The sequence below is a fragment of the Prionailurus viverrinus genome, chromosome B4 (assembly GCF_022837055.1).
Source record: "Prionailurus viverrinus isolate Anna chromosome B4, UM_Priviv_1.0, whole genome shotgun sequence".
Lineage (NCBI taxonomy): Eukaryota > Metazoa > Chordata > Mammalia > Carnivora > Felidae > Prionailurus > Prionailurus viverrinus.
In genome coordinates, this window is record NC_062567.1 from 29,154,878 (window position 1) to 29,170,234 (window position 15,357).

At 38.9% G+C, this 15,357-nt stretch overlaps 1 protein-coding gene across 3 annotated transcripts in view; it reads left to right on the forward strand.

Moving 5' to 3' along the window:
- CCNY (cyclin Y) overlaps positions 1-15,357 on the forward strand; it is a 319,192-nt gene that overhangs the window by 173,648 nt on the left and 130,187 nt on the right. The window lies entirely within an intron of this gene.

Below are 15,357 nucleotides of genomic sequence, written 5' to 3' on the forward strand. Positions count from 1 at the left end.
GAGGGAGAGAAAGGGAGAACAGAATCTGAAGCAGGTTCTAGGCTCTGAGCTGTCAGCACAGAGCCCGATGTGGGGTCTGAACTCACAAACCGTGAAACCATGACCTGAGCTGAAGTTGTACACTTAACCAACTGAGCCACCCAGGCACACCTGGCCAGTAATGATTTCTGAAAGGAAATATTTTGTGTGGTAGAAAATGTGTCTTATTCCTAAGACATATTGAATTATGGTTTTTCTTACATATTATATGGTTTATCTTATATCTTCTTTTAAAATACCAATTTTGGAGCCAAGTTAAGCTGGCTCTTTATCTTAGCAAAGCATGATTTCATTTCAAAGTGATCATTTGGTACCAGTGACTTTGGCAATAAATTTAAAAGACAAACTGCTTCATTTGTACATAATGGTTCCCTTGAAGAGAGTCTGCGAGTCAAACAGTAGATAGACATAAATATAAAGGGAGTTTCATTCCCAGAGTATAGTAAAATTGGCAAAACCCCTTGCTGTGACCTTAAGATCTTTAAAATTTGGATCCTTGTAGTTGAGTGATAGATAAAGCATCAAGTTGGTCATTTTGTAGCACTTTATTTACTTGATAACATCTGACATCACTTATTTTAAAAGTCTCTAAGCATTAACAGGTGACACGTAATACTGAATAGCATTCACTGAAAATAGCATATCCATATGCAGCGTAAGTAAAATGTTATCTTAGGTTTTGGAGCATTAATTGGATTAATTATGTAGTCATTGTATATGTCGTCTGACCATGGTAAAGTGTGTGTTAGAACACATTAACCTTTCAAATGTGTCAGGAGGCATAATGGTGTTCATGGTTTAACATTTAAAAAATTGTTGTCAGGGGTGCGTGGGTGGCTCAGTTGGTTAAGCATCTCATTCCGGCTCAGGTCATGATCCCATGATCTGTGAGTTCGAGCCCCATGTTGGGCTCTGTGCTGACAGCTCAGAGCCTGGGGTCTGCTTCCTATTCTGTGTCTCCCTCTCTCTCTGCCCCTTTCCTGCTCACGCTCTCTTTCTCTCAAAAATAAATAAAGGTTAAAAAAAAAATTTCTGATGAACTTTAATTTTTAAAAAGATAGTATAAGTCTGTATTGTTCAAATATTCGTGCATAAGAAATTTAGATCATACATAAGAGAGATTGCATGTTTGTGAAACTGAATTTACTGCCAAATGTGGTATTTTATTGGTTCTTACTTTTGGTGACTGAGTGATAACATAGATGGGAAAAACCAGCCACTTGGAGTTAATCTGTCCTGCAAAACTCTGACTTCCCACGGCTCACCCGCTTGTAAGACAGATTCCTGACATGTGAGAAGAATTGAGTACAATCCTTTTTGAAGCTAACTGAAGTCTTTATTGTGGCTGTTTCTCAAATTTCGTATGTACATTGACAATTTAGTTTTCACATGGAATTAGTTTTTCAGGATCGTGTTTACTGAGTAAGCTTTAGGGAAAGTTTTACCCTCCCTAGGGTAGCAAAGTCCTTGCTTGGCCCCTACTCAGGGTACAGCACAAGTACTTTTTTTTAACCTAAATATTTGAAGAGCAGCCACACTGTTTAGTTTTAGTATTTTTTCTCCTTTTGTTTGTTTTTTCCATTTTGATGGGATTTTTTCCATATACACTTTAAGCTCATAACAAGTATTTCTAGTCACCTTTTACTAGAATCACAACACCAAGTGCTAGTGATCTAACCAGTCTGGGTAGTGTGACGTAGTCTTTGATTTAGAGATGCTGTCTTAAAAGAAACGTGATAAATTCACTAGATTGTCTTTGTATCTGACAAACTGAGATATTCAAGGGAATATCTTAAGGTATTCTTGTTTAGAAAAATAATTTGAAGGAAGGTATCACTCAACCACACAACAGTTGTTCCTTCTTGATCCTGTACACCTCTCAAAGGCATGCTTGACCAAGGGAAATCTGTTACAATGAGGACTGTTACAATGAGGACAATGAGAGATGATTGTGTTAAAGAATGTGATGTTGATATTGGAGATTGCACTGGCAGGGGTCGAGGGGTATATGCACGTATACTCTTATATCTGTCAGCCTGTCTGCATCTTAAGCTGACCGGTACTGTCCCATGAACTCTTTGAGAGCAAGATTGGGACTCAGGGGCATGTCCCCAGAGCTGGTCTGTTGTCCTGTACCTAGTAAGCATTTTGTAAATGCTGGGCGAACCAAAATGCAACCATTAAATGCAATCTAGTCCTCTCCAACGAGTTTTCATCCTGTAAATAGAATGAGGATTGTGAGACTGGCCAGAAATGTAGCGCTATGGGAGTTAAAGGTGGAAGCTGCCAACTTTTTTTTGTTTTTCTTTCTAATCTTCCTACGGCTGATGCTGCAGTAAAAATCAGACTGGATATTGTGAAACACAAAATTTGAAATGACAAAAGAGATGAAACATCCAGCTTTAGTTTCTCTTTTAAAGTTATTTCGATTCACTAAACAAGTATCAGTTGGTGGGGAAGAGCCTTGTGTTTGTTTTAATTTTTATTGAGAAACACCAGGATCATCTTGGGTTGGGAAATTTGGGTTCTTTAGGTACCTCCCGTACTGAGTCCAGAGTTTACTGAAGTAATTTCAGGGCCTGAACCACATCCAGACTTCTCTCCCTTTTTTCAATCGAAATAATGATAGTTAATGGTTTAAATAACATGTATGACTATCCTGGAGGGGACTATAATTTACCACAAGGGCCCTTGGGAGGGGGGGTGTAGATTTGGGGATTGGTTAAATGTACCAAGGACTCATCAGCTCCTCACCTAACTACTGCATTCCTGGGTCTTGACTTTTCTTAGGCGGCAAAGAGAAAGCATCTTGGGCAATTGTCCTTTTTCATCATACCCTAGAGGCAGCACTGCATGGAAGTACCTTTTTGCTTTTCTAGCATGTTTAGTTCACCTATCATTTAGATCTGCAGAAGATTAAAATGGTTAATAAGTTGTGGGGTCAGGTGACTGAGGTTTGAATATTTGGTCTGCCAGTTTCTAGTTTTGAGACATTGGGCCAGTTATTTAAATCTCTTCATGCCTCAGTTTTATCATCTGTATCATCTCATTGTGCTATCTGAACATTAAACTCTTAAAAAATTTTTTTTAATGTTTATTTTTTTGAGAGAGAAAAAGAGACAGAGTCGAGCGGGGGAGGGGCAGAGAGAGGGAGACACAGAATCCAAAGCAGGCTCCAGACTCCAAGGTGTCAGCACAGAGCCTGATGTGGGGCTTAAACTCAGTGAACCATGAGATCATGACCTAAGCCGAAGTCAGATGCTCAACTGACTGAGCCACCCAGGTGCCCCAGTGCTAGCTGAACATTAAATGAATATGCGCATAAAAAATTAGCTCAGTGCCCAATATGTAATAAGCGTTCAGTAAATGCTATACAACTTGTTCTAATACTGGATATGTTATATTCTAGCTGTCTCAGGTATGTAGATCAGCAGCTCTCAAAATCTGGTCCTTGGTCCTTTCAGGGGTAGTTCATGAGGTCAAAAATACTTTCAAAATAATGCCAATAATTATTTGTGTTTTTCACTATGATGCTGCACTAATGGTACAGGGGCAATGGTGGGTAGAACTGTTGGCTCATTACCAGACATTAAGGCAGTGACAGCACATTGTGGTTGTTACTCTCTCTTGCTGCAAACTCACAGTAAAAAGAAAAAAAAGTTTACTTCAGAATATCCTCAACAAAGCAATAAAAATATTAATTTTATTACATCTTGCCTCTTGCATATACATTTTTTCAGTATTCTGTGTGAAGAAATGGAAAGTATATATGAAGCACATCTGCTTCATACCAAAGTACAATGGTTGTCTCCAGGAAAAGCAACTGGGGATTATTGAGTTGCAAACTAAACTTGCCTTTTGGTTTTTGTTTTTTTCTTTTCTTTTCATGGAACATCAGTTTTAGTTGAAAGAACAATTGAGTGATTTATTCAGGTGGCTATTTTCCTGAAAATAAATAAAACGACATGGTCCCTTTAAGGAAAATGGCTGTAAATATTTGTTGCCAGTGATAAAGTTTATGCTTTCATGGAAAAATTAGAATTTGGGGAAACTTGTATTGGCTACCTGAGTTTTTAACAGTTTACTGTTACTTAAAGACTTTTCTGATGAGATGGGGTTATACTAATGTGATTTTTTTTTTTTTAAAATGAATAATGAGGGGCGCCTGGGTGGCTTGGTCGGTTAAGCGACGGACTTCGGCTCAGGTCATGATCTCACGGTCCGTGAGTTCAAGCCCCGCGTCGGGCTCTGTGCTGACAGCTCACAGCCTGGAGCCTGTTTCAGATGCTGTGTCTCCCTCTCTCTATGCCCCTCCCCTGTTCATGCTCTGTCTCTCTCTGTCTCAAAAATAAATAAACATTAAAAAAAATTTTAAAAAAAATGAATAATGAAATATGTCAATATTTAGAAGATCTATATAATTCAATGAATAAATATTTTTCAAATGATCAACATAAAATTTTAGGGAATCTTGCTTGAATAAAATACCCATTCAAAGCACAAGAGAGACCAATGGATTTTTATGTAATATACTACAAAGGTTCACTGATGTGATTTCAGATTCTGAATTTGCAGCTAACCTTTAAGAAACTAACACTTGTCAAATTTTTGGCAGGATATCAAAGAAGAATATAATTATCTGAAAAGGCTATTAAAATACTCTTCCCCATCCATCTTCATATATGTGAGGCCAGATTTTCTACATTTACTTCAATCAAAGCAGTGTATTGGCATCGATTGAATAATGAAGCAAATAGGAAAACTAGCTGTCCTCTCTTAAGCCAGACATGAGAGAGATTTGCAAAAATGTAAGATAACATCACTGTTAAAATTTTTGCTTTGAGAAATGTTACTTTTTGTAGAAATACATATTTATTGTAACATAAAACTTACTTTTTAAGATGAATAAAGAAATATTAAAATTGCTCAATTTTAATTTCCAATATAATAAATATCAAAAGATACAACTCACATAAACCACAACTATTTGAGGTCTATAATTTTAAGAGTTATAAAGGGGTCCTAAGACTAAAGAGTTTGAAAATAACTGATGTAGGTCCTCCCTGGCTGTGTAACATTAGATAAGTTATTTAAACTCTTAACTTCTGTTTCCTTATCTTCAAAATGGGAAGAAAATGGGGTTGCTATGAATATAGAGGTAACCTCTTTTAAGGAACCTAGCTCAGTTCCTAGTATTTAGTAACTGTTACTCTTTTGGGGTCATTTCAACCACATTGTAAATCTCTTTATGTGTCTGTGTATTAGAAATATGCAGAATCTCTATTATTGCTGGGATAGGTGTTTAAAAAATACCTATTAAACAAGTGAATTGGTCTTAGAAGAGTACCTTTGAAATAATCCTTGATTATTCAGGAACTGACCTTAAGTATTGATTTATAGTTTAATAGTGATGGGCTCTATCAGTAGCAGTTTTAGCATAACATTAAAGAACAGCTTTGGAACAGAGAAGACTTTGCATGTCCCACTTGTCTTGTTCCTGGCTCTGCCACACATGAACTCTGTGACCTTAGAGAAGTCCCTGCCTCTCAGGCTGATCATTAAAACAAAACAAAACAAAACAAAAAGTGGTGATATGCTGAAATCCTACCATAGAGTTTCAAGTTCAAGCCATAGTGGATTTCATAGTGATTTTTTTTCTTAAAGGCACAGGTGGAGGGAGAAGTAGGAAGAAGAAGAAGGGAGGGAAAGAAGAACATGTGGATGATTTTGTGACTGAAAATTAGAAGTTATTAAATAGATGAATTAGAGATAACCATTTGAATTGCACAGGAATTTTTCACTTTAGGAATAGATTGGCCGCATAATAGCACCTTTAGTGCAGAGTACTAACTGCTCAACACAGAAGCTGATTAAGAGATGAAAATTAGAGTTTAAAGAGTAACTATTATCAGAAATGAGGGTAATGACTGAAGTTTTAACCCAATTTAAGAAGAAAACAGATTTCTTTGTTCATACCTGTGTCACTGGTATAACTTACTGTTTTATGCAACAGGTGTATTTCCAAAAAAGTTATATATATAGAACTAAAAAAAATTTTTTTTAAGTTTATTTATTTTGAGAGACAGAATATGTGGAGGAGGGGCAGAGAGAGAGGGAGAGAATCCTAAGCAGGCTCCACAGTCAGTGTGGAGTCAGATGTGGGGCTCAAACTCACGAATTGTGAGATTATGACCTGAGCCGAAGCCAAGAGTCGGTTGCTTAACTGACCAAACCACCCAGGTGCCCCTGTATATAGAATTTTTTAAAAAATTTAATATTTAAATTCATCTTTGGTTACTTTGGGTAAACCTTTTTAAAAAAATTTTTTTAATGTTTATTCATTTTTGAGAGAGAGGGAGAGAGAGAGAACGCAAGTGGGGTAGGGGCAGAAAGAGAGAGGGAGACACAGATGCCGAAGCAGGCTCCAGGCTCTGAGCTGTCAGCACAGAGCCTGACGTGGGGCTTGAACTCACGAACTGTGAGATCATGACCTGAGCTGAAACCGAGAGCTGGGCGCTTAACCAATTGAACCAGCCAGGCGCCCCTGGATAAACCTTTTTAATGAATGTGTTTAAATGCTAAGCCTGTTAATTGCAGAGAAACATGATTATATAATTTGTTACAATTTGTTATAGTTTTTTTCCTGTCCTTTGATCTTGTAAGTGAAATTGCTCACATTTAATTCTCTCCCTCTCTCCCTCTCTCTCCCTTCTGTAAGCTTTCAAGGGGCAGGGGTGCGGTCTGTGGGGAGGAAGAAGAAAGAGAGGGAGAAATAGGTGGGGAGGAAGAAGAGAGGGAGAAATAGTCCTTGAGGTTATAACCTTTGAATTCTCTCTGATCTAGCAGACAAATGCTTTAGAAGCCAATGCTGCACTTAAAAAAATGGCTAAGCTGTCATTCTTTAGAGTTTTGACTTGTATTCTTATTGCAAAATCCAGTAAAACCACGTTCATTTTGTTGAGTAAGGTGAAGCATCCTAAGCATGTGGTCTATAATCAGGCTAAGGAGACCCACAGGCTGGGTTAGCCCTCTGGCTCCACCACTTAGAGGGTGTTGGTCTTATGTTGAGTCATGTAGCTTCATATTATGATCCTCTGTTTTCATATCTGTAAAGTGGAGAAAGTAATATCTATACCATGGGTTTGATGGTATTGAGGTATGTAAGGTATTTAACGCAGTGTCTGGGAAGAATGGTGCATTTTCTAGCATAGGGACAAGCATAGGGAGATCATATCGTGGACAGAGTATCAGCATGCAAACCTTCTTGGTATATCATTGTGAAATATTTGAGTCACATGGCACATTTTTATTGGTGTAAGTTAATACTGATTGTCTGACAGTGGGGAAGGAGCATTAGAATTGAATCAGAAGAGCTGGGTTGGAATTCTGGCTCCATTACTTGCTGTTTTAATTTGGATGGATATTTTTATTTTTCTCAGCTTTGGTGCCCTTATCCTGAATGAAAATAGTAATCATAGTTGCCTGAGAAGACTATTGGAATGACAACCCTAAGAGTGCCTGTTGTACAATAACCCTAATAAAGAGGAACTCTCTAAATTTTGTAAAGTTAACTTTCTAACTGCTTACCTTTGACTGAAACTTTGAATTTTAGCCAGTCCTTCATGTAATTTTTGTATCACTTAAAAATAACTGAACAGGGGCACCTGGGTGGCTCAGTCGGTTAAGTGTCCGACTTTGGCTCAAGTAATGATCTCGCTGTTTGTGTGTTCAAGCCCTGCGTAGGGCTCTACGCTGATAGCTCAGAGCTTGGAGCCTGTTGCGTATTCTGTGTCTCCCTCTCTCTGTGCCCCTCCACCCCCCCCCTCTGTCTCTTTCTCTGTCTCTGTCTCTCTCTCTGTCTCTGTCTCTCTCAAAAATAAATATATATAAAAAAAGAATAACTGAACAGACTACCGTGCACAGTGGCCGTAAGATTACGATATATACTTTTGTTTGAGTGTTTTTATAATGTTTTAAGTACTTCTCCCTTCTCTGCTTTTCTTAATAAGATATCTGGTAGAACATATCTCATCAAGAGAAATAATCCATTCCTTCCAGTAAAACGTTTGGATCACAAAATAAAAATTTCTTCAATATGGAAACAAAACCAAATTCACATTTTGGGTTTTATAAATTTAATTATGCTTAAGCTTAGAAAATCAAATGTTTTCTGGAAAGGAACTTTTCAGTTCTTCCTAGGAAAAATACAGTAATAGAACATGAAATACAAAACACATATTTTAATTACATAGTGTAAGAAAGGACAAGATCTCCAATAAAATTTTCTGGTATCTCCCCCAAGTTTTTTTTTTAGCAATTTCTTCACCATGTAGAATTTTAGAACTGGAAGGTAACCCTAATAGAATATCTAGCTCAATTTCATAGCTGAGAAAACTGATGCTCAAAAGGGGTCACAGCTAGTCGGTGGCAGAATTGAGAACTGTGACCTTGGCCTCTGGAGTCTCACCTGAGTGGCTTCTGTTAGGCATAGGACATTCTGGGGCTCATTGTGTTCATTTGCTTGTCATTTTTATCAGTGCCTTTTATTTGATCCTTACCTATCTGGAATGTGGTAAAACATTATTAAATCTTTTTAGTTGGACTGTGTTCTATTACCATGAGTACCTTGGTCTTACCTCCTGAATGAGGATTCACTTTGGGACAGGGATATGAACATAGCTTCTCTTTACATTATGTCAGCTAAAGTGCCCCCCCCCCGATTATCTCTGCCCCCCCTTCTACTGTGAGACCTTTGAATGAAAGAAAATAATTTTCCCTTTACTCTTTTCTCAGCTTTTAAATTTATTTTTTTGCCTTATTTTTTATTTAGTTAATGAAACACTTTTTCAGTTTCTTTTTAACCTTTAACTATAAGGAAATCTCATATCAATGTAGTTGTCTGACAGGTTTTTGTCAAATAGTAAAACACATCTATTGTCAAAGAAGAGAAGCAAAGTAGAATAATTAAGCAGATGATGTTAACTGTTATGGATAAAAAGATATCCAGATTTTCTGATGTATATCCAATATATGATATATATATTCTCTTAGCTCTGCTGTCTTCAGAAATGGTAGTTTTTGACAGTGATGCCTTTTATTCTGAGAATTTGACTGGTATTGGCAATATTTCCTTGACAGTAAATTGGAGTGCTACAAAGTGTCATCAGTCATATTCACACTCTTGTGAGTAGACAAGAGAGGGAAGGAGGGTGGCTGCTTGTGAATTTTTTTTTTTTTAGCTAGAGAATAAACTTTTGTTAATTAATTCTCTTTAGAGTATTTTAAGTGACATGAATCATGAAGGAAGGTGCAGCCCAAGTTGATAATGTGATTCTGATGTGGGCTCCCATTATGGGTTTGGATTTTTCCCCTACAAAGGCAAGTCTCGAAAAGACTGGCCTGGTGCCATGTGTTATTATGTTGTTTCTCTCTGTCTGAATAGGGGATTTGGGCATAACAAGTTCAGGGAAAAGCAATGGCTATGTAATTTTTATACCCTCATGAATTAGTTATGACTCCCACGACCCTCAATGAAGGCTCAGCTGGGCAGACTGTTGAGTAGCATGTCCACAAGGTGGAAGGAGACTGGCCGTTGCCTGGAGAGTTTTACCCTGTCTTCATTGGTGGGATTAAAACTATTCAAATGAGTGTTCAATTTTAGGGACTTGCACTATTTGGCAAATGGTTTTTTAAAAAGTCAACAAAGACAAATGGATTAATGTTGAACTTTATTTCCTGTGTTTATTCTTTGTCCTGATGTGACTATTTGTCAAATTTTTTTTCTTTTTTTTAAAAAAAAATTTTTTTTAACCTTTATTTATTTTTGAGACAGAGAGAGACAGAGCATGAACGGGGGAGGGTCAGAAAGAGGGAGACACAGAATCTGAAACAGGCTCCAGGCTCTGAGCTGTCAGCACAGAGCCTGACGTGGGGCTCGAACTCATGGACCGCGAGATCATGACCTGAGCCAAAGTCAGCCGCTTAACCGACCGAGCCACCCAGGCGCCCCTCAAATTTTTTTTTTTTTAAGTTTAAGAAAAAGAATCCCTTTTCTGCTAATGAAGTATTACTTTCTAATCCCAGGCATGCTTTGAATGAAGTCAACACGTAGCTGTCTTTGGAATGATTCTTCCTGTTTCCTTTATATTGCAGTCCTGAGAATGTACTTTTTAGCCAAGTCTAGGCAAATTTACTGTTCATAACTATGGCTGTTACTTGGGGGTATACAGTTACCTGCTATCTGATTTATTGGTTCTCGTTTCCCCTTTTCTTCACTTTGTGCCCCTTAGTCTTCCTTTTTGCCTTTTAATGTATTATCTTCTATGTTCTCCCCGCCCAAACTTAATTTTAGAATGTAAATGAACAGAATTCTCTATCTGCAGTGCTGAAGGATGGTGGGCTGGTGAAGGAGAGTCAGGGGGAGAGGTGCTGAAGGAGAAAACCCAGCCCCCTTTCTTCACAGGCTCTAACGGCATGGGGAAATGAGACATTGATATGTACATGTCCCAGAGATGGAGGGACACTGTCTGTTGAAGGCAAGTAAATGGAGGAGAAAGGTTGGAAACAAATATTACAGGAATAGGAGTCAGAAGTGCCATGTGCCCATCCTGGCCAGGGCATTTAGTAGCTGCAGAACCCTTAGATAAAATGCTCACCTCCCTGGTAATTTGTTTCCACATTTGTAAAATAATGGAAATAACATCCACTCTACCTATTCACAGCCTTATTGTGAAGGTGAAATAAGATAGAATGTACACAGAGGCCCCTTATAAAGGGTTAAGTCCAGTGTGCAGAATAAGCCTGCATACCCTTGGGAAGCAGTGTAGCCTAGGGGGTCTCAGACAGGGCTATACTCTAGGCCATATGGCCCACGTGCATGTAGGACTGGTTCTGCCTGAGGGTAAGTAATGTGAAAGATTATTATTAAAAAGATTATTTATTTAATTATTTGAGAGAGACCAAACCAGGGAGGGGCAGAGAGAGAGGGAGAGAAACCTTAAGCAGGCTCCATGCTTTCAGCACAGAGCCCAACATGGGGCTCGAACCAAACTGTGAGATCATGACCTGAGCTGAAACCAAGAGTTGGACGCTTAACTGACTGAGCCACCCAGGCACCCCCGAAGGATTATTTTTATACTAAAATAAGCAAATGCACATTGTATTCATAGAATGCAGCATTTTTCCTTATATTAAAGATAATATGACATGGTCAACCTGCCATTATATCTCTGTGCCCTTCCTGAGTTATTTGTTGACTTACTTTTTTTTGCTCATTAGAATATTTCAGTGACAAACTTTGAATTGTTGGTATAGCCAAAAGCTTTTATATTTAGGAGTATGTGGACTTATACTAAGGTGTCCTTCCTAACCTCCTTGAGCCTCATCTTCTTCATTTATGCTATGTAGGTATCAATTGGTAGGTTTGGGTGAGGATTGAGTGAGATAATATCTGGCACACAATGGTCAGTAAGATGTTTAAGTTCCTTGCATATTACCATAGTAATAATGATGATGTATAGTTCCTCTTAGCATTCTGAATCAGAAAGCTCATTATAGGTGGAGGTGGTCAGCAAGAATTTTAAAAAGTGAGGGAGACATAAACTGAATTACAAAGGATACACTCTGGATAGTGGATAAGAGCCCATATCAGGTGGACAGAGGAATGCATAGATGGGAACTGGAGAGGTGGGGGGGGGGGGGGGGGAGGAGCAGGGTCAGCACATCAGCCCAGTTTGAGAGAGTGGGCATGAAGGACAGGGGAGGGCAATAGTGGGATGGGAGCTTGGGAAGTTTTGTTTAGGGTCAAGGGAGCAGGGCCTAGAATGCCACACCAGGAACATTGACTTTTGGAGAATACAGAGTTTTTGAAAGGTATGTCTGATGGTGGGACACAGTGCTCACAAAGTAACTCTTTCCAAGGTAAGTTAATTCTCAATATGTCTCCCTGTTCTTTTTTTTTTTTTTTTAAATATGTAATTTATTGTCAAATTGGTTTCCATACAACACCCAGTGCTCATCCCAAAATCGCCCACTCAGTTCCCATCGCCCGCTCAATTCCCATCACCCACTTTCCCCTCTCCCCCACCCCCCTGCATAACCCTCAGTTTGTTCTCAGTATTTAAGAGTCTCTTATGGTTTGGCTCCCTCCCTTTCTGTAACTTTTTTTTCCCCCTTCCCCTCCCCCCTGGTCTTTTGTTGAGTTTCTCAGGATCCACATATGAGTGAAAACATATTGTATCTGTCTTTCTCTGCCTGACTTACTTCATTTAGCATAACCCTGTCCAGTTCCATCCACTTTGCTACAAATGGCCAGATTTCATTCTTTCTCATTGCCACGTAGTATTCCATTGTATATATAAACCACATCTTCTTTATCCATTCATCAGTTGATGGACATTTAGGCTCTTTCCATAATTTGGCTATTGTTGAAAGTGCTGCTATAAACATTGGGGTACAAGTGCCCCTATGCATCAGCACTCCTGTATCCCTTAGGTAAATTCCTAGCAGTGCTATTGCTGGGTCATAGGGTAGGTCTATTTTTAATTTTTTGAGGAACCTCCACACTGTTTTCCAGAGCGGCTGTACCAGTTTGCATTCCTACCAACTGTGCAAGAAGGTTCCCATTTCTCCACATCGTCTCCAGTGTCTATAGTCTCCTATTTGTTCATTTTAGCCACTCTGACTGGCGTGAGGTGGTATCACAGTGTGGTTTTGATTTGTATTTCCCTGATGAGGGGTGACGTTGAGCATCTTTTCATGTGCCAGTTGGCCATCTGGATGTCTTCTTTAGAGAAGTGTCTATTCATGTCTTCTGCCCGTTTCTTCACTGGATTATTTGTTTTTCGGGTATGGAGTTTGGTGAGTTCTTTATAGATTTTGTATACTAACCCTTTATCCGATATGTCATTTGCAAATATCTTTTAACATGGAATCTCTCTTTTTTTAAAAAATTTTAGGGGCGCCTGGGTGGCGCAGTTGGTTTAGCGTCCGACTTCAGCCAGGTCACGATCTCGCGGTCCGTGAGTTCGAGCCCCGCGTCGGGCTCTGGGCTGATGGCTCAGAGCCTGGAGCCTGTTTCCGATTCTGTGTCTCCCTCTCTCTCTGCCCCTCCCCCGTTCATGCTCTGTCTCTCTCTGTCCCAAAAATAAATAAACGTTGAAAAAAAAATTAAAAAAAAATTTATTATTTTTTAAAATTTACATCCAAATTAGTTAGCATATAGTGCAACAATGATTTCAGGAGTAGATTTCTTAGTGTCCCTTACCCATTTAGCCCACCCTCCCCCCCACATCCCCTCCAGTAATCCTCTGTTTGTTCTCCATATTTAAGAGTCTCTTATGTTTTGTCCCCCTCCCTGTTTTTGTATTACTTTTGCTTCCCTTCCCTTATGTTCATCTGTTTTGTATCTTAAAGTCCTCATATGAGTGAAGTCATATGATATTTGTCTGTTTCTGACTAATTTCACTTAGCATAATATCTTCCAGCTCCATCCACGTGGTTTCATTCTTTTTGATTGCCGAGGAATACTCCATTTTGTGTGTGTGTGTGTGTGTGTGTGTGTGTGTGTGTGTATACACACACACACATACATATACTACACACACACATACACACATATACTACATCTTTATCCATTCATCCATCGATAGACATTTGGGCTCTTTCCATATTTTGGCTATTGTTGATAGTGCTGCTATAAACATGGGGGTGCGTGTGTTCCTTCGAAACAGCACACCTGTATCCCGTGGATAAATGCCTAGTAGTGCAATTGCTGGGTCGTAGGGTAGTTCTATTTTTAGTTTTTGGAGGAAACTCCATACTGTTTTCCAGAGTGGCTGCACGAGCTTGCATTCCCTGTCTCCCTGTTCTTTAACACATATCTAAGAAGATTGTCCTGAGGCACAAAGCATTGGCTGCTCTAGAGTCTGATACTCCCCCTGCCTTCCTTTTGTCAGAACCCAGCACAGGCATCACTCCAGTCTCGCTTCTGACTCTCTTCACCATGGCCTTGTCCACTGCTGCCATTTCTCACTTTACCTCCCAACTTGGCTGAAGAGTTTCCAGTTGGTCTATAGTGGGGTGACCATGAGGGAATCTGGCTTCACCTGAGTGTGCAGTGTATTAGCCCATGTCACATCTCAGCTTGAGCCTTGCTCCAAGGAGAGATGTATTGTGATGATTGTGATGTTTCTGAGGTTTTAAAACTTGTACCAGTTTTGATGTCTGTCCATTTGATGAAAATGGAATTTTCAGAAAGCTTAAAATGAGTTAATTTTTTTTTTTCATTTCTTCCCTATCAGTGACCTGGTTTACAGGTTCATAATTTAAAATGCCTGTTTATAAAAGCTCTATATTTGGTGTGACTTGATGGAACTGGGTTTGAACTATCAAAACAGGTGAGGGTTTTATGTCCTGTTTGTCCTGTGTCTTCAGATAAAGACCTGATCCTTTGAAATGTCTTTCTTATAGTTGTGGTATTAGGCTCAACATTTATAGCATACTTTTTAAAAAAAATTTTTAAGAATGTTTTTATTTATTTTTGAGAGAGAGAGAGATACAGAGCATGAGCAGGGGAGGGGCAGAGAGAGAGAGGGAGACGCAGAATCCAAAGCAGGCTCCGGGCTCTGAGCTGTCAGGACAGAGCCTGATATGGGACTCGAACTCACAGGCTGTGAGATCATGACCTGAGCTGAAGTCGGACGCTCAACCAACTGAGCCGCCCAGGTACACCTCTAGCATACTTTTTAGTTCAGTTATTATTTGACTATTAAAAATATTCTTTTAAATGAAGCTAGATATCCATATAGCAAGAATTTGCTTGGTAAGTTCAGGGTTTATAAAATCTGTAGCTGTGTTTAAGTAAGTTCCTTCCTAGCTTTAGATGAATCCTTCTAGGTCTTGTCTTCAGTTTGAGAATTTTTTACTTTCTCTTACAAAGTATTAAATTTAGATAATAAAAAAATGGAAAGGAATGAAAATAGTAAATGGAGAAAATTGTCCCATTTGCCCCAAAGCCTCCTCTGCTCCATAGATGCCAGTTCTCTGTAAGCAAGCACTCTTACCAGCTTCTCTGTAGCTCTCCACAGGCAGTCTCTGCATTTATAGATATATTGATATAAAGTGTGTATTTATCTTCACACAAATGACAGCATAATACACACTGCCTTGGCCTGCTTATTTTCCAGGACAGTCTACCTTAGGGTTCTTCTTGTATCCAGAATGTAAATTTCTAACTTATTCTTTTTAACAGTTATGTAACATTTTATTGTACAACTGTACCATTGTTTATTTAACCAGTCTTCTGTTAGTGGACATTAA